This window comes from Protopterus annectens, chromosome 1.part2, assembly GCF_019279795.1.
Source record: "Protopterus annectens isolate FY-2018-M chromosome 1.part2, PAN1.0, whole genome shotgun sequence".
NCBI lineage: Eukaryota > Metazoa > Chordata > Ceratodontiformes > Protopteridae > Protopterus > Protopterus annectens.
The window spans coordinates 198,267,682-198,287,460 of record NC_056727.1 but is presented as its reverse complement, the minus strand read 5'-3'; positions in this window follow the sequence as shown (position 1 = coordinate 198,287,460).

The window sequence follows — 19,779 nt, the reverse complement described above, 5'->3', positions numbered from 1 at the left end:
GCACTCAGGTATTTTTGATAAACACACCAGCCTGTACATACACCCATACATCAAAGGTTGGGCTGCCAGCGAGCTTACACACAGAATGCACATGGTACGACTAGCGGTCTCCTGGTCCAACTCTTGACCAGTCACGAATGGTGTCCCACAGGACTCAGTCCTGGGAGCCCTACTGTTTAGCATATACATCTCAGAGGTACAGGCAAACACAGATGGACTACGGCAGACCATGTTTGGCAATGACTGCGAACTGGGAGCCATGAGTGATAGTCCAGCTGACACAGACATCCCTCAAGGGGCCTCACAGAGAACATCACAGGGTGTCAACATCACGGCCTCCCGCCAAGTGCCACTAACTGTATGGTCATTCCATTGTGGAACTGACACCCACATATTAACACATAAGTGACAGCCACTTTAATACGGACAAGGTAATGGGGTATCTGGGGAATAAGGTAGATAGTGATCTCTCCTTTGACAATCATATCTCCATAGTAGTTAGGACATCCTTCTATGTAGGCCATCTAATTACTAAAGGATTCCCATCTAGACATACTGGGGTTATAGTGCCCCTTTACTCATCACTCATCAGTCCCATCATAGAGTATAATTACCTATGTGGGGTGTGCCTCAGAAGACACTTCCAACAGCTGGAAGGTCCACAAATGTACCTTGCCAAGGGGAATACTGGCCTCCAACATATGGCCTATGCAGCCAGACTGAATAAACTCCTGCTTTACTCAGTGACATCTCGTTTACCCAGAGATGATCTCTACTGGCCAACACAGCCATGTCGAACTCAGGCTTGATGGATATGCTCCACCTATGGGAATCCATGTCACAGTGAGCCACCCACTGTAGTGAGCTGAACCTTGCCACAACAATAACTGGAAGATGCTGGAGGGACAGCTTCCTGTCACAGACACTTCCCATACTTTGGAACAGCATCCCTATCTACATTATACAGAGTCCCTCACTAACACTCTGCAAGAGAAACCTTGAAGAGTGGATGGGGAACAGTAGATGCACTCCAGGGATCCCGCCATTGGCTCTGCTCCACAGAGGGACAGTTAATGAATCAATGGGGTGGCAAAAGCTGACACATTTTGGCTGGGCTTATGAATGGCCTCTGGCAGTTGGCCTAGTACCTACCTCTGAATCTATACATACAGTATCTGCATATGCTGATAGCTTAATTTACTGTTCAGGTGTTGCCTTACCTTGTGCCAATGGCAGTTGTGTGTGCAATAGTTGAGGGCTGCCTATGTTGGATGCACACAGTAGACTGCCTATACATGACAATTTACAGGTAGTCTTGTGTGTGTGCCATCCATTTTTACTGTGTGTGCAGGTGGAGAAAGGTGGCAGTCCCTAGGTGCCTACACTGTCAGTGTGTGTGCTATAGATTCCCTCTTTGCCAAGGCATGGGCATACTGGACACACCTCCATCTGCCTACTGGGGCTGGCTCAGGGAGTTCATGGTCTGAGTGCCTCTGTGCCTGTGGGGCTCTTGGCAATGGTGGTGGGCTGTGAGGGCCTTCACCATTCTGTCCCTTCTGCAGCTGTTTCCGCAGGTCCATATTGTGTAGCATGGCACATGTGCCTGGAGAGTACTGCAAGGCTCCACCAGATATGTCCAAGCAACGAAACCGTGATTTCAGCATCCCAAACACACACTCTATGATGATTCTGGTTTGTGCGTGTGCCTCATTATGGCATTTCTGCATGGGTGTGTGTGCATTTCTGATGGGAGTCATCATCCACGGTTCCAGTGCATAGCCAGCATCCCCCACCAGGTGGCCATTTGGGATGTCCCCCCTGGCAAATAACTGATACAGCTGTGAGGTATGCCAGATGTGTGAGTTGTGATAGCTTCCAAGACTGCCAGCACACACATCCATGATAATGCCCTGGGCATTGCACATGACCTGGCAGTTGATGGAGGGGTATCCCTTGCGGTTTATGTAGTGCCTACCTGCTCACTGAGTGGTGACTTGATGTGTATGTGCATGCAGTCTATTGCACCCAGTACCTCTGGGTATTCTGCCACATGGTGGAAGAGATGCATATTGCTGGCCAACTCCTCCTGCATTCAGGGGAAGTATATGTGCTCACTGGCATGTGGTAACATGGCATCCAGGAACTGGTGTAGTACCCTGGATGCTGATACCTGTGAGATCCCCATGATATCCCCAGTTGGTCTTTGAAAGGTACCTGTAGCTAGTATTCTCAGGCTTGCACATACCTTTGTATCCACTGGGATGGGGTCCCCTCTGTTTGTTCTGGCTCTGAGGCATGGCCAGCACAACTCCACAAGTTGCTGTAAGATGTCCCTGTCCACCCTGTAACACTCTACTATTTCCAGATCATGTAGCCCCTGGTAGGTTACCCTGGGTCTGAACACTCTCATCCAACTCTGGTGCCTGAGGTGATCATGTGCATCATCCTCCACACCACCTTCAGTGTCCAACACATGCTGGTGGATCAAAGCTATGGCAGCCCCTAACATGTACATAATAAAAGTTTCCCATCTGTATAGACCACTGGTGCAGAATGTATGGGAAAACACAAATGTGTGTGAGGTGCTTTCACACTTTATAGTATTGTGCTATGGATGCTGCTAATGTCAGTGGGTGTGTATGAGCTATTCCAGCTGCAGCGTGTCTTAATTATGGGTTTTGCAATGAGTACTGCAAGTGTGGGACCTTTACTGTGGAGGTCTACTTCCCTGCCTTGATTAATCTGTTGCCCTTTAATTCACTTTTAGACCTGGATCCCCTCCCATTATCAGGCATGCACCCACCTGCCATCTTTCTTGTTTTGTACTTTCCCTACCAAGTCATGGCAAAATGTGCCTTGTAGCTGATATACTGCAAATCGGCTTTGTTCTGCTTTGACATTTTACTGTTTTCTTTGCAGTACAGCCCCTCCCCTTTCCTGTTCTATAGGTAGCTGCTTGCAGCCTTGTTAGCTGTTGTCAATGGCCCACTGTAGGCTGCTAGGTGTTAATTAGTCATTTGTACTCCAATTTCACGGCTGCGGCATTTCCTTATTTCTTTCCTATATCCTTCCTGTTTCAGCTGCAGTGCACGCCTCACATAGTCGTTTACTGGGTTTACGCACGTTTTCATCTCCGTTCACATGCATACTCGGTTACCTTGTGTACTCTCAGCTAAGCATAGCTATGGCCAATTCGGCACACCCCTATCCTGCAGCTTTGCCTAGCTAGGGTCAAACCAATTTAGCAATGCTCCAATGCGCTTACAGCAATGGTGACACACCCCTCTCTTGATGTCATCTTTATCTCAAAGGCACACCTCAGTGTTATAATGCTATTCTGTGAGGTGCATCCTTACACCAGCGGGGAATCTGTGATTCACTATTACTCCTCTCATTTGCATGGCATTGCCTACTAATTCCTAGCTACTGCACATAACACTGTCACTGCCCCTTAGCAACCCTTATGCCATAAGTATGATGTAGATGCCTGCCATTGACTATTATGGGGAAATCGTGATATGTGTTCCATTGCGGTTTTATTCCATATTTTTATATATTCCTTGTGATCTCCTTTGCGCACCGCTGCCCTGCTCTTCCACGTCGCGATAGTGCGACTATACATATTAAATGTTCATTTTATATTTTGTACATGTTTTTTTATGCCAATGGCTATATATTTAGCCATTGGCATATATTAACAATATAATACATGTGTCTGGTCGGCTGTCATGGCTCCGATTTTATGTTTGCAAAAATGTAAACCGTTTTCTACGGTTTACATTTCTGTATGCTTACACTACACCTGCACCACTTCCTGAATCACTACATACCTTCATTTGCATGCTACACTGCTGCACATGGGGTAATTAGCATACAAGGCTTGGGAGTTGTGCTGGCATAGTGTACGCAGGTAGTGCACGTGGAAACAGCTCGTAGCTGAATCGCTCAGCGGCCATATTTGGTGTTCGAATGCCGACGCTATGCCTGCACCTGGCGCAAGCTTCATGAATCCCGGCGCATCTTTGTCTTCATATTTGTAAATGATCTGGGGATTGGTAACATTCTTTTTCCATAAGATTATTACTCCTCTTGTTTTTCTTTTATATGAGGCATGAGCTAACGCTAAATATTCTTGTGGATTCCATATATGATTATCATTGGTTTTAAAATGTGATTCTTGTAGGAATACCACCTGTACTTTATTTAATTTTAGATATCTTAATAGATTTGATCTCTTCTTTGGATTATTCAAGCCACTGACATTTAGAGAAAGTAATGTTAAATCCATAAATTTTTACTTTGTTCTCTTAATTTAAATTTTACTTGTAGTCTCATCAAACCCATAACCCTTCTTTGACATTTTACTTGTTCAAATTTCTTATCACTTCTATTTTTTATCACATTGGTTTCTTTTACTAAAGAATATGGTATAAGTTTTAGTTCAGACCTACAAAAGATAAAAAAGTAATAAAAAAAAAATGACGTGATAAAATAATCCATTTTCAAAAATTCCCCCACTGTACATGGAATGATGTACATTCCAAATCCAACAGATGAAAAACGATCTATCAGATTGTCCCTCGTACCGTAACAATAAAAAGTCCCTTTTGAGCTCCATAACTATTTACTGGAGATTGACTGAATTTATAAATAATATAACATTTAGTTTACTTATAAATCAGTTATAATTAACTCAATTAATGACTCATCAAAAAGAAAAGAAAAAAAAAACAGATTAATAAAATATTAGCTTGTCTTGAATAACAGTTAGGTATGACTTGCATGTAAATCAATGGTTTCTTAGGAAAAGAAGGATAAATAAGAAATTTAATGCTAAGTAAGCATTCAGAGCATTTCTGTATTACTGAATAATAAAACATTTCCAGCGTTAGCGTACAAATTTCATTACTGATGGTTAATTTCATTAATTAATAAAGAGTTATACGTGTTTAGAGTATCTTTCAATTTGCTAATATAGAATGTCATAGGCTTTAAAAAGCTCAATACTAAGTTAATAAGAGCCTTGGTATTTAACTTTCATGTTAATCAATTTATTATAAATTAATATATGTATTTCAAGTATAGTCTTAGTATATACAGGCATTACTTTAAACAAATTGATAAACAAAATAAGAACTTTAATTATCTGTCAACTATAATACCATTGGAATGAAAAGAATCTGTTCTTAGAACTCTGCTGAAGTGACCTTGAAGTTTTTTCTTTCTCTTTTCTTCTTTCACTTACTATTCACATCATTTTTGTTTCTTTTTTTCCTTTTTCTCCCCCCTTTTTTTCCCTTTTCCCCTCTCAAGTCTTTCTTATATTCACTTCAATGTATCTTTATCATGCCTGTAGTGATGTGCTTTTCAATATATCTTATACTTATCTTTTTTTTCTAATCTAGCTTGTTTACTATATATGTATATTACTAGGATGCCAAGTCTTAACTCTATATAGTATGATTACTCTTCCCTCCTTTTTTCCTTTCTTCTCTGTCTCTCTCACCTCTTTACTTTAAATCTGCAACCTTAATAAATATCATTAATTGATATAAATTCTATTGTATTAAGATAAGTAAATAGTCCATTTCCTGGACTCAGCCAAACCTCTCAACAGTACAAGCCCTTGCAGATTGTCTAGCTTTCTATTTCATAATTCTTTTTCTTTTAAAAACAAGTTTATTATTTTTAACATACAAAATAAATATCATAACAATCTTATACAAGCAGTTAAAATGTAAATAGTTATAACATTTGATAAAACAACCAAAATATTTACAGAGACATCCACTACAAATCAAATCAATTGATTAAACTGTAATGTCTTACTAATGAAACTAAGACTTTTTTAACAGGTTTTGTAAGGTATCCCATATAATATAGTAAGACGTTTTTCTAGTGGTTCTTGACTTTATTGTCATTAGTTCCATATGACACACTTCAGTCATAACATTTTTAAATTCATTAAATGAAGGAGGAGTATCTGAAATCCAATTTCTGGTTATTATTTTTCTAGCCACTGCTAGAATAGACCATAACAAGGGAAGTTTAACTTTTTTAACATTTTTAGGAACAGGGGTGTTAAATAATATAAGTGATTTAGAGACAATGAAATTATCTGTGAAAAGAGCCTGCAAAAAATCATTGATTAACATCCAATATTCCTTCAATTTTATACAGTCATAAAACATATGTGCCCAATCAGCATTTATTTCTACATTACATCTCTTACATACGTTGTCTTTATTGTTTATTTTATTCATCATTAAAGGTGTATAGAAAGATCTATGCAAAAATTTCCAAGTAAAAAGTCGCCAATTAATGGAAGAAGTAGTTTTATAAGCAGATTCCAATATGTATTGTTTATCTTGTTGTTTTGGTGATTCACCATTAATGGAAATGAAATAATTCCAATAAGTATCTGAACTGTAATGTGTTTCTTCTCTAATAATTTTATGTATGTGTGAGAGCTTACCTTTATCAGAAACCCTATGTTGTAAATTTAATATCAAGTAATCAATCAGAATTGGGACAGATTCTTTAACTGTTAAAGACATTAAATCAAGTTTATTAATAAGATGTTGTCTAAAAGTCTGAATCTCTAACCAACATGTTTCTCTCAAATCAAATTATTGCTTTAAGAAGTCTAAATTTTTTACTTTATTGTCAGACAGTATTTCATAATTCTGACTGCTTCTTCTAAAGCCTGTATTTTCTGGTAGATAGCTGAGGGTAGAAACACTAAATGATAGCAAACACTTGAGTCCAAGCCTCTACATCCTTCAAAAAATTCATATCAAAGCAAAACCTATTGTTTTAACAAATTCCCATGTCCGAAAGGGTAGTATCCAAAATCTACCCCCATTTGTCTCCTTATCATAATAGGCTTTGTCTAAATTCCCTATTCTAAGAGGTTGAGAGGTGTGATATCATCTCTTATGCTTGCCTCACAAGCATTAATTTTAGGCCACAAGCATTAATTCCACCACTTAGATAGGCGAAATCAATGTCTGTGATCCAATCACTCATGCCTGCCTCACAAACATTAATTTTACTACTCCAAACCCGGATTCCATATTTGTGATCACAGTTAGAATTTCTGTCCGGAGGAGATGAGTAATGAATGCAACTTTAAATTGTAAACTGGATACAGGATCTTGTTCTTGAATCATTTGTTAATCTTTGTTCCCTGTAATCTAAATGTTAAATCTCTTTACTTGTAATTGCTACATCTGTATTTTCATTGTGTTAAGACCACGCTTGTTTCACTAATAGCATATTCCCGTTCAGTATATTCAAGAGGCTGGGTGTGTCTTTAAGAACATGAGGAAGTGTGTGTATATGCGCAAATGCGCTAACAAAGACTTTCCTCAACACTTCGTTTATTCTAGTTATATACTTTATGTTTTATACATCTGTTCAATCATGGGAAACTTAAAACAATCTAACATCTACACTTCCGATTCCTCTAGTAACTATTCTCATCAAATCAGAAAGATCACGGTATGGGATATACCCTCGCAAACATCAGCATTTAGATATTACAAGTGAAAAGCTCTACGGTATGCAATCATTCTTCAACACCCTACTCTCACTTCCTTTTTTTTATTTAATGGAATAATTAAGTAAGGTGTTTGGCTATAACTTGTATATCGCAGTTGTTCAGTTAAGAAGGGAGAGCTTGAGCACCTGCGAAGTGTCTTGACATTCTGAGAAACTCGCACATCACTGGGAGAGACTTTTATCAACAGATTTCTTCTCAGAACATCGTATGTTTAAAATGTAACTTGTTTAACGGCAACTATTTTATATTTAGTGACTACTGTGTGTTTGTTCAAATTCTCATAGTCAACCGTACTTCTATATTACAGGTTGGGTTGATAAATGCCCTTTCAATATTCCAAACTGTTTACTTGGCTACTAGTGCAGCATAAATAAGCAGGCATTTTACACTACATATTAATCTGTTAGACAGTGAATACATCAGAGTTCATTGCAAGACCATGAGATTAACTTACTATTTGTTTGTCACTCTTATTAAAAAAAACTCAGTTCACACTGTTTATATGATTAACATCTATGTTTCTGGAAACAGTTGGGTGATGTTTGGGAGGGTGTCCTAATGGTTAAGGTGTTTGCCTGAACGTAAAGTACAGAGTTTGAGTCTCACAGGGGATAAATGGCTAGGCTTAAAATGGTTTACCTCAGGGTCAGTTAAGCCTAGTACTAATCTGTGAACCTATAACTTGATTTATAATGCCTTAAAATAAAAAGGAAGCCATGAAGTGAGAGAAGCAGATTATAGTAAGTGTATTAAAAGGGGAATTTCTTTTAAGAGTCTCAGATCTTAGTACATTATTTGAGAGTACTTGTAGATGCTGTGCTTTTGGATTCAATCCTTTGCTTTTTTTTCTTTACATCAGTCCAGACATTTTTTTCTGGAGATCTTTTCAGTGACGAAGTTGAAGACCAGTCCATTTCTTCTGGGATAGTTATATTATTATTCTTGATTAAAGTGAAGGGTTCCTCTGTATTATTAAACGTTCTCATTTCATTTGAGTAGAAAATTCTTATTTTTGCAGGGTAAACCAGCTGAGCTTTTATTTTGTTCTGTTTCAGTAGTTTCTCAAGTGGCCATGTTTTTTCCTCATTTCTAGTACTCCAGTAGAATAATCATTGTCAAATCTAATTTGATTTTGATTATATTTCAGTGGACTTTTTCTCCATGCTGTTTTGAGGACTAGTTCTTTGTCAATATAAGATTAACATTTTACTGCTATAGATCTTGGTGCTGCAGAAGGTGAAGAAGAAATAGGATTTCCTAAAGCTCTGTGTGCCCTCTCTGTGCCATAGGATAAACCTTCTTTCAGATCTAAAATTTCAGGTAACCAAGAGTTTAGAAACAAAATGATTCTTAACCTTCAGATGTTAAGTTGTCAATCTCGCCTTCATTCTTGCTGGATGGGTTCGGAGCCGATCCTCGGCTCCGACTCAGCACTTGCTAAGCTCGAGAGTCACTTTTACCAGCTCGAGACAGCCCCATATCCCATGATGCAAGGCGGTAATTACACAGATCTCATTTGCCGCTTCGCTAATGAGGTCATCTTTTTTACCAGCTCCTGGTAAGTGAATTTATATTGTTATTTGTGAGGAAATTTAGATCCAATTCCCTAAATTTTATTCTTTATAGTCTCTTTAGTGAATCCTTATTCACTTAGCTCCATACCCTTTCTCCTCAACCCTTATTCTTAAATTTCTAGTGTTTTGGGCCTTAGGCCTTACCCTCCCTTACAGTTCCTGTCAGGATTTTCCTAGGTGTGGGTGTTGTGTTGTGTATTACAGCTGTGTCTTACACTTCTAAGTTTGTTTATTAGTGTCTTTCTGTCTGAGTGTGTGTGTGTGTGTATTTAGGACTCAGACATGTCCAAAGACACTAGGGTCTCAGGTTTCAAGAAGTGTGACTCGTGCTGTCAGAAGATGTCTCTGACAGACGGTCACACTTCTTGTATTTATTGCCTGGGACCCCTACACGTGCAGGACTCCTGTGCTATCTGTCATTCCTTTAGCCAGAGAGTCCTGCAGGAACGTAGAAATAAATTGATCCTCAGGGTTCTCCTTAAGCCTGAGAGCTCCCCGGCCAAGCTCGGCTCCGGGAAGCCCTCTAAGCCTTCCAAGACCCAGGCTTCGGTGTCCAAGTCTGTGGTCTTGTTTCCGACTCTGCCGGAGTCGACATCGGCTCCGTCCGGAGCCGATCCTTCCTTAGTGGAAGCTTCAGTATCAGCGCCGTTTGGCTCCGATACCCTGGCTTCGGCACCTGTGTCGGCTTCGGCTGGAGCCGACACCCTAGCGTCGAAGCATGTCTCGGCTCCGGCTGGAGCCGAGATATTTTTGTCTCCACTTGGAGCCGACAAGTCGGCGGCTCCGCCTGGAGCCGAGGTTTCTTCGGCTCCGATGGCTCCATCCAAAAAGAGGTCTAGATCTCCTTCTTTGGAATCTATACACTCGGCTCCAGCCTCCCCCCTGCTTTCGGAGCGGAGCCATCGGAGCCGATCATTGAGGTCTTCCAGGCTATCAGACCATGATTTAGAGAGAGTGGTGAGTAGGCTATTAAAATCACAGGCACTAGCCCAAATGCTCCATAGCCTGTCTCAACAGACTACCGCTATTCTACACCCTCCTGAAATTCCTCCTTCGACTCTCCTTCAGAGTTCGGAGTCAGAGATTATTGGTACCGTGACTGTTGCTGCTTCAGAGCTGATACCACACCTTTCAGCTCTGTCGTCCTCGACTCCTATCTCCTCCTTGAGACCTTCCTTGGAGGGATCCGGGCGTTGGGCTTCCCTGGTCGGTTCCGAGGGGGCGAGTGGCATCAGACCCTTGTCCGACCCCGTTCTCCCTCTCGGAGCTTCGGCCTTGGTGAGCTCGGCCCCAACATCTGCTTCGGAGCCTTCCTTTTCGGTGGGACCAGGGATCCCTGTTTCTTCAGAGTGGGATCTCTTGGCCCTCCCAGGGAGGGGAGCCTTTGAGGTGATGAGGAGTGTGCTAGCCCCTGAGCTCAGTCAGCAGTCGGTTCTTTTAGCTCCTCCCTCTACGGTGCCTGTAGATACCTCTTCCCGCTCTCTTGCTCCCGGACCCAGAGATCCATCACCCCAGGTCTCCCCATTGGGAAGAACTTCCTCTTCTGAGGTTTCTCCTGATCCTTCAGGTGAACCCCCGCATAAGAGGACCTGCAAGAGGAAGCACTTAGACTCCCCTGAGTCTACAACATCGGATACTGATTTGGATGAGTCGGAGGGGTCCCCAAGATCCCCCTCTGAGGATGTCTCCTTTTCAGACATCCTTGAGCTCCTGAAACAGAGGGGGAACTGGCCCTCCATTAACCCCTCCAAGGATGAATCGGTATACCTGGAGGTTTTTGGATCTCGACCCTCTACCTCCTGGGTGTCTCCGCCTTTCGACCCTCTCATGGAGGGCATAGCTCGAAAGGCGTGGGCATCTCCTGATTCAGTGGAACCAGTCCCCAGGAGACCTTCAAAATTTATTACAGCCCCCGCTGAAAAGCAGTTTCTTACTAAAGGTGTCCTGGTTGATGCCATGGTGGTGGCGGCCGCCACCAAGAAGGAACTTGCAGATCCTTCCGTACCAGTCCATCCTCCTAACAAGGAGTCTAGGACCATGAACAGGTATGGTAAGCGGATGTTTTCCTCAGCGACCTTTGCTATGCGTTCGCTGAATTATTTATGTCACTTCACCAGACTTCAAAGGGACATCCTTAAAGAATTAGGTGAAGTAGTACAGGATCCTTCAGCAGCAGGGGCTCAGGAAAAGATTGCTTCTCAGCTGGGAATCCTTAATTCCATAACCAACTCCTCCATGCGGCTCATTTCTTATGCAGCCGATGGGGCGAGTAGAGCTGCAGGTACAGGAGTGGCTCTCAGACGTCAGTCCTGGATGCGGCTCTGTAATTTTTGAAGACCCCTTTAAGGCATCCTTCACAAACTCTCCCTTTGATGGGTCAACATTGTTTGGCCCTCAGGTGAAGGACACTTTGACCAGGTGTGAACAAGACGGCAAGACTCTTTCTGCCGTAGGAGTCCATTTCTTCACCCCTTCTAGGCCTTATCCCAAAGGTCAGAAGGGGGGAAAGATGTGGTTCCGAAAATCTCAGGGAGTCACGCCGGACACACGTGGTCAGTTTACCCCCAGAGGCAGAGGGGGTAATAACAATAGATGCCGCCCTAGGGGCAGAGGGGTCCACAGAACCAGGGCAGTAGAGAGCCTCTCTCTGACAAGCCCTTCCAGCATCCCTGAGGTGTTGCCCGACTGTCCACCCTTGGAGGCAGTCGGGGGGAGATTGTCGCTGTACTCAGAAGCCTGGTTTTCCCTCTCTCAAGACAGATGGGTACAGTCGATCATATCCGAGGGTTACAAGATTCCTTTCGAGGAAAGCCCCTTCCCTCAGAAAAGTTCCCTTCCAGACGTTCCACCCGGTCTAAGGGAAATTGCAAAACTAGAGGTTTCAAAGCTTCTAAAAAAAGGGCCATCCAGCCAGTTCCAACAGACCATTTAGAGTCCGGAATCTACTCAAGGATCTTTTTGGTTCCCAAGAAGACGGGAGACTGGAGACCAATATTAGACCTCAGCAGGCTCAACAAGTCTGTCAAAAAGACGAGATTTCGGATGGTCACACTTCAATCGATTTTGCCTTTTCTGGGCAAAGACAACTGGATGTGCTCCATAGACCTTCAGGATGCACACATAAAAATCCACAGACGCTCCAGAAGGTTTCTCCGCTTTCGGCTGGGGACCAGTCATTTTCAATTCAGAGGCCTGCCCTTTGGTCTCACTACAGCCCCCAAAGTGTTCACCAAATGCATGGCAGTGGTCACAGCTCACCTGAGACGTCAAGGATTCCAGGTGTTTCCGTATCTCGACGACTGGCTCCTCTCAGCCACCACCAGGCATCAACTTCTCCAAGCCAGAGATTACACCCTACGTCTCTGCAGGCAGTTGGGAATTTCGGTAAACTTCGAAAAGTCCTCCTTATCGCCCTGCCAATCTATTACCTTTATAGGCGCAAATCTAGACACTACTCGGATGTCAGCAAACCTAACAAGTCAGAGATCCTAGATATCCAAAACCACGTTCGGATCATCCTTGCCAGCAAAAGGGTACAAGCCAGGTTGGTCCTGAAAGTGTTGGGTCTCATGGCGGCTGCCATCACACTTCTTCCTCTGGCCCGTTTTTACATGCGTCTCGTACAATGGATGTTGTTCACACAATGGTCCTTCCAGCAGCTTCCCATGCGTCACAAGATCCTGGTGACACAGACCTGCAAGAACCATCTATCCTGGTGGATTTCCTCTCCTCTAGTTCATCAGGGCAGACCATTTGTTCCCCCGGCCCTGGTAGCCACGGTCACTTCGGATGCCTCCCTGATCGGGTGGGGGGGCATTATCAGGGCAGGATGGTTCATGGCACGTGGCAACCGTTCGAATACCACCTGCACATAAATGTCCTAGAGATGAGAGCAGTGCTTTTAACGTTGCAAGCCCTCAATGACTTTCTTCCCTTAGGAACTATTGCAGTTCACATGGGCAACATGTCCGTGGTGTGGTACATCAACAAGCAGGGCGGAACCAAGTCCTATACCTTGTGCCGAGAGGCTCTCAGACTGTGGCAATGGGCGATCTCCTCTCATCGGTTTCTGGTAGCAATGCATATCCCTGGGAAAACCAACATAATAGCGGACAGATTGAGCAGAGCTATACTCATGCCTCACGAGTGGTCTCTCAAGCAATCCATAGTGGAGGAGATTTTTCAGAAGTGGGGCCGCCCATGCTGCGATCTTTTTGCTACTCCTCAAAACAGCAAATGCCCAGACTTCTTCTCTCTCTTCCCACTTCCGGGCCATCCCCCCAGAGATGCTCTTACCCAAGATTGGCCCCGGGGACTCCTTTATGCTTTTCCTCCCTTTTCGTTGATACCACAGGTACTCCAGAAAGCTACCGTTTTGAGAGCCAAAATGATTCTCATTGCCCCTTACTGGCCTCGACAAATTTGGTTCCCGTTCCTTCATCGCCATCCCTTGGTGCAGCCTTGGCACCTGGACCCAGCTCCAGATCTTCTGACCCACCAGTCGGGTCAACTGCACCGATCCGTTCCTTCCCTCAACCTCACAGCTTGGTTGCTCCACTTTCTTCCTTAGCCAGGCTTCCCATGATCTCTAACCCCGTTAGAGACATCATAGTAGCTTCTCTTAAGTCCTCTACCAGGAGGATTTACTCCAGCAAGTGGAAACGCTTCTCCCTTTGGGCAAAATCTAAGAACATAGATCCCTTTACTGCCCCTATTCAGTCAGTCTTGGATTTTCTAGCGGAAATTTTTCACTCAGGTTCTTCGTCTTCCACAGTCAAAGTTCAGTTGGCAGCAATCTCGAACTTTCATGTCGGGTTTGCAGACCACAACATTATGTCCCACAAACTTTGTAAAGCCTTTCTTAAAGGAGTGTTCCTTCTTAAGCCCCCTGTTAGGGATCCTCCACCACAGTGGGACCTAAATTTAGTGCTGACATCCTTGATACTTCCCCCTTTCGCGCCGGCTGCTTCATGTTCATTAAAGTTTCTTTCTTGGAAGACACTTTTTCTTGTCACCATTACCTCGGCTAGAAGACTGTCTGAACTTCATGCCCTCTCTGTTCGTCCCCCTTATTTGGTCTTCCACAGGGACAGAGTATCCTTGAGAACCAATCCATCCCTTTTGCCCAAGGTTGCTTCTAAGACAAATTTAAACCAATCCATTGATCTTCCTGTATTTTTTCCAAATTATTCTAACAGGGCAGAACAAAAATTACATTACCTAGATGTTCACCGCCAACTCAGATATTACTTGGACAGAACGAAGCAATTTAGGAAGTCTGATCAGCTCTTCATTTCTTATGCTGAAAATAAAAAAGGTCTCCCTGTTTCTAAAGTGACCTTATCCAGATGGCTATCTTCCACCATTTCTGACATTTATCAGCTTAGGGGCAAACAACTGAGCTCAAAACCTAAAGCACATTCCACAAGAGGTCTAGCCACTTCTACACCTTTTCAGGCTAGGCTACCCTTAGATACTATTTGTGCAGCAGCCACTTGGGCCACTCCTCTTACCTTCGTTTCTCATTACAAATTGGATTTGGCCTCCAGGGACAGGGCAAGCTTTGGTTCCACAGTTCTCAAGAGTCTGTTCCATTGAGCCACCCAGGATAGAGGTGCTAGGGACGCGGTCCCATCCAGCAAGAATGAAGGTGAGATTGACAACTTAACATTTAGAAGTTATGTACCTACCATAACGTTCCATGTTAGTTGTCTTCTCTCGCCTTCTTTCTTGCGTCCCTCCCTCCTGTCCCCCTAGCCTGGACAGACCTTGATCTCCCTTTTTCTCTGGAAGATTCTTCTTCCTTGGACACCAGATGGTTCTTGTCCTTGATTACCTGGTTTCCCATTACAGCCTTTTTAGGTTAGTTGTTCCTCTTTCCTTGGTGGAAAGTTTTTGTAGGCAGTTTTTTCCTCTAGATACCAAATGAGATCTGGGTAATTACCACCTTGCATCATGGGATATGGGGCTGCCTCGAGCTGGTAAAAGTGACTCTCGAGCTTAGCAAGTGCCGAGTCAGAGCCGAGGATCGGCTCCGAACCCATCCAGCAAGAAAGAAGGCGAGAGAAGACAACTAACATGGAACATTATGGTAGGTACATAACTTCTAAATCTCTATGGTAGTCCAAAAATTCTTATGTTTATTCTCCTTTCTCTGTACTCCAAGTCATCCACCAGATTACTAAGCCATTTGTGCTGCAATAAAGTTTCAGTTTGATTTTCTTCTTCCTTGAGTCTCCCTTCCATGCCATTTAGTGAAGTTTCAATATCTGTGATTTTTGTTTGCTGCTGTTGTAGTATTTCTCTTAAGACCTCAGTTTGCTTTTGATAACTTTCCTTAAAATTTTCTAGACTATCTTTAAATCCATCCATTTTTAGAGATAGTTCATGTAGCGCAGAAGACATCAATTGGATTTCTTTCTTCAGGGTGATTTCTGAGTGAGTGTTCTTTGACTTGCTCATTTTCATAAAGTAAGATTAGTGTCCAGGATATTTTGACAGGAAAAAATCTATGCAAATACTCCAAAATTGCTGAGAAGTTAGTTCAGAGGTTACTCAACAATATTTAGTAGATTTTCTTTGAAAAAATTAGATATTTTCCTGGTTTTTTTTTTAGGCTAATATGTGGAGCTCCAAAAAAGTGCTGTCTTCAGTTGACCATCTAGGGTCCACCCCTATGAGATATTTTTGACATGTTGACATGACTCAACGAGGATACATATGGCATGGGTGCAAACAGTGGTAAACATTCATTTTAAGATAATTACATGGCTGCCATAAATGACTGCCATACTGCCTGCAACATCTATCCACAGGAGTTTTTATTTAGCAGCAAGTGTTCAACATAATGTCACTGTTGAAGCATGCCTGTGTCACACCTCTAGCTGTTCCACAAGGCAAACTGTTGCCTCCAGATGGATCATGCAACAGATACTAACAGGCTACTGTTAACACAGTGCCTCTTCATGTCATTGTAGGCGTGCGCATCTTGGACAGTATATTCCACAGATATCACTTGTTAGCCATATTCCCATATGGAAGCATAACTTTATGGTGGCATATATGCATGGCTTCTATCATTTTAAGATGGAGATTTTCAGCACTGCCATGGGCATTGCTAACCATGTGTGACCGGTAGGTCCTGTGTCAGCCTCAGCTGGTAAGATACATTTTAGAGTCAATGAGTCTATGCTGAGACATAGACAGTCACACCATTCAGGCTTTAAAATAGCTGCAGGCAGCTTCCCAGTAGCTCATGACTATGTCCCAGTAGCTAGTTGATTCTGCAGTGGTGGCAAGATGGGAACTTCCTAATCACTTTGACTTGCTCCACCTGAAGAGATGAACATAGAGTCTGCTTGTGTCATAGTAACGTAACCTATCTTGTGCCCAGTCACACAATTATGGATGCAGGATGCATGGCCTCAGATTCTGCATGGATCACCAATATGCCTTGTTTACCTAGGAATGAGCACTGTATCATGGCTTTGTCATATGACAATGGAATACTTACCTTTATTGTAGTACTAGACTGATCCTCACCCATAACATCTGCATCTCATAGGTTCATAGGTGTCTACTAGGCTAATGGCCCTGGAGCCTTTACAAGCCTAGGCCATAGGATTACCCTGGCATCATGCCACCTGACATTAGTTCCCAGTGCCCCTGTCGAGTAGAGCCACTGGAGTGATCCCAGGGTGAATTTTCTATTTCCCATCCACTCATCAAGATTTCTCTTGAAGAGGGCCAGTGAGGTGCTCTGTTTGACATGTATGGGAAGTCTATTCCATAGCATGGGTAGTCTCTGGGTTATGAACCTGTCCCTCCAGCATGTTCTGTTGATTGTGGTAATGAGGCTGAGGTCTCTGGAGCGTGTGGTGTGGAGGGATTGGGATTTCTTTAGATGCAGCATTTCTAACAGAGCTGGGTCAGACATGGTTTTGTAAGTCAAGCAGAGAGCACCTCTAAGTAGGCGATATGAAACAGAATAGCTGGAGTTTTTTGAGTCTGTCCATACAGGACAAGTGTTTAAGGCCTAGGATCATCTTTGTGAGGTACTTCTGCAACCTCTCCAGTTGTTGCAGGTGTCTAGTGAGGTACATGTCAAATGGGGATTGTACTCGATGATTAGCCTAGTGAGGGAAGAGTATAGGGAGACAATGAGCACTTTCTTCCTGGATGCAAAACCCTTAGTAATGAGATGTGCCACATAGAAGGACTTTCTGACCACAGTGGCAATGTGGTGGTCAAAAAAGAGGTTGCTGTCAACCTGTGTTCCCAGATCTCTTATAACACCTTCTGTGTTCAGTGGACTACCATCGCTGTGGTAATTCATTGGAACTGAGTTTTTCCCAACGGGGACGACGATACATTTTTTGGCATTGTGCTTAAGGCCATGGTTTTGACACCAGCTGTTGGTCTCAGTGAGGCCTTTTTGCAGGATGTCAACATCACTTGGGGAGTTAATAATAGCTCCCAACTTGCAATCATCTGCGAACTTTGTCAGCCAGAGTCCCTTCATATTGGCCTGGACTTCAGAGAAGTAGATACCAAACAGGAGAGGACCCAGGACCAAACCCTGTGGGACTCCACTTGTGACTGGTCAGCAGTCTGACTTGGAGTCAGCTACTTTCACACTGTGGGTTCTATCTGTGAGCCAGTTTGTAACTCACCTAGTGATATAGGGGTTGATGCCTAGCTTAGTGAGTTGTTCTATGATTCTTGAGTAGGGAATGGTATCAAAGGCCTTGGCCAGATCAAGGTAGGCTGTATGGACCACCTTGCCTTCATCCACAGATCTGGTGACTTACTCAAAGAAGTCGACCTGGTTGAGCAGGCATGATCTACCCTTCACAAAACCAAACTGTGTGGGATCCAGAGTTTGGAGATTCCCTATATACTTGTTTATTAGGTCTATGATAAAGCATTCCATAGCTTTGCATATCAAACTCATCAGGCTAATGGCGCGGTAGTTCACAGGGTCTGTAGTCGCTCCTGTTTTGTGGAGAGGGATGACAGTAGCAGTGCACCATTTGGTGTGGACAAAGCCTGAGGTGAGGCTGTGATTGAACAGAAAACACAGTTGTGGTGCCAGTTCACTCTGTAGTTCATGTAGAACACAGCCAGGGATATTGTCAGGTCCCATAGAGACTGTATTATTGGCCTTGGACAGTGCTGTTTTAACCTGTGCAGCAGTAATACTGGGTGCCTGGCAATCTACTGGTATTGTGATTGGTCCTTTGCGGGGGGAGAGATGGGTAAAATTGGCACTGAATCTGTCAGCCAGTATATTGACAATATCTGTTGGCTCAGTATTGGAGGTATCATTGTCCAGTAGCTCAGAGCAATTCTGGGTATTGCCATGGAGATTATTTGCATAACTATAGAAGGCCTTGTGGTCATCTTTACTATCTGCTGCAATTCTGTTTTCATAGCTAGCTTTAGAGGATTTGATGAGGGATCTCATCTTTTTGTTGAGGATGATAAGGGAGTTTTTCCAGTCTTGGGACTTCACTTTATTCCACATCAGTTTCTTCCTTCTGTTGTAGAGTTTGTTTATGGTAAGGGACCACCAGATTGGCTTCCCTTTTGTGGAGGAGAGCGTCTTGGTTCTATTGGGTATGGCGAGAGCCATGCATTTGTGTACGTGTTCTTACAGTGCACTGGTGTATGATTTGGCGATCATGCAATTCTTCTCCATTTACATGGGTGCCGTGAAGTTAGCCGCCTCTGTTTTTAGGATCATAAAGTTAGCTTTGGAGAAGTTTTTCATGGTGGTTATCTTTGTGGGGGGTGGGGGGTGGGAGGGATGTGGATTTCCAAGCTCACTAGTTTGTGGTCGGATCTAACCAGGGAGGAGCTGACTATTGGTGTAAAGCAATGGTCATCCAGCTTAGTAATGACCAGGTCAAGGATGTTGCTACCTCTAGTGGGGGCATTGGAATTAATGAGTTCCAGGAAATGTTGGGAAGTGTATTGGTACATGAGTAGTTTTCCCAGTTAATGGAGGGGTAGTTGAAGTCACCCAGTATGACAGTGTTAGGCTGAACTCTAATATTCTCCAAGGTACTTAGGAATGTAGAGTGTGAGTCTTGGGACATGGTTGGGGGCCTATAGCAGGCTATGACCTGAATCGCTGTCTTACCCAATGTTAGCTGCACCTGAAGTATCTCTGATGTGTTATGCTGGGTTACCAGTCTAGAGGTGCGCGCATACTTTATAAATATGGAAACACCACCGCCTTTGGAGCTTTGGTCCAAGTTCTGGGGCTGAAAGGTGTGCAATGAGTTATAGCCTGGTAGTGCAGGGGTGCTTTCTGCTGCTTTGAGCCAGGTTTCTGTTACAGCACAAATGTTGATGTTTTCCATTTTAAGGAGTGCTTTGAGTGAGTGCATTTTGAGATTTAGACTTTTAGCACTGAGCAGCATGACCCTCAGATTGCATTTGTTTGTAGCTGATATTGTGGTAATTTGGTCTTTGGAACACAGCCTAAAAAAGGCACTATAGGGGTGGCAAGAGCCTTGGTCAGTATCCGGAAGCCCAGGGTGAGAGATGCAGGCCATCTCTGGCAAAGCATCAAGGTCTATTAATCATGTCATCCCTGGCAGACAGATACTGAATCCCCTAGGAATGACACCAGAA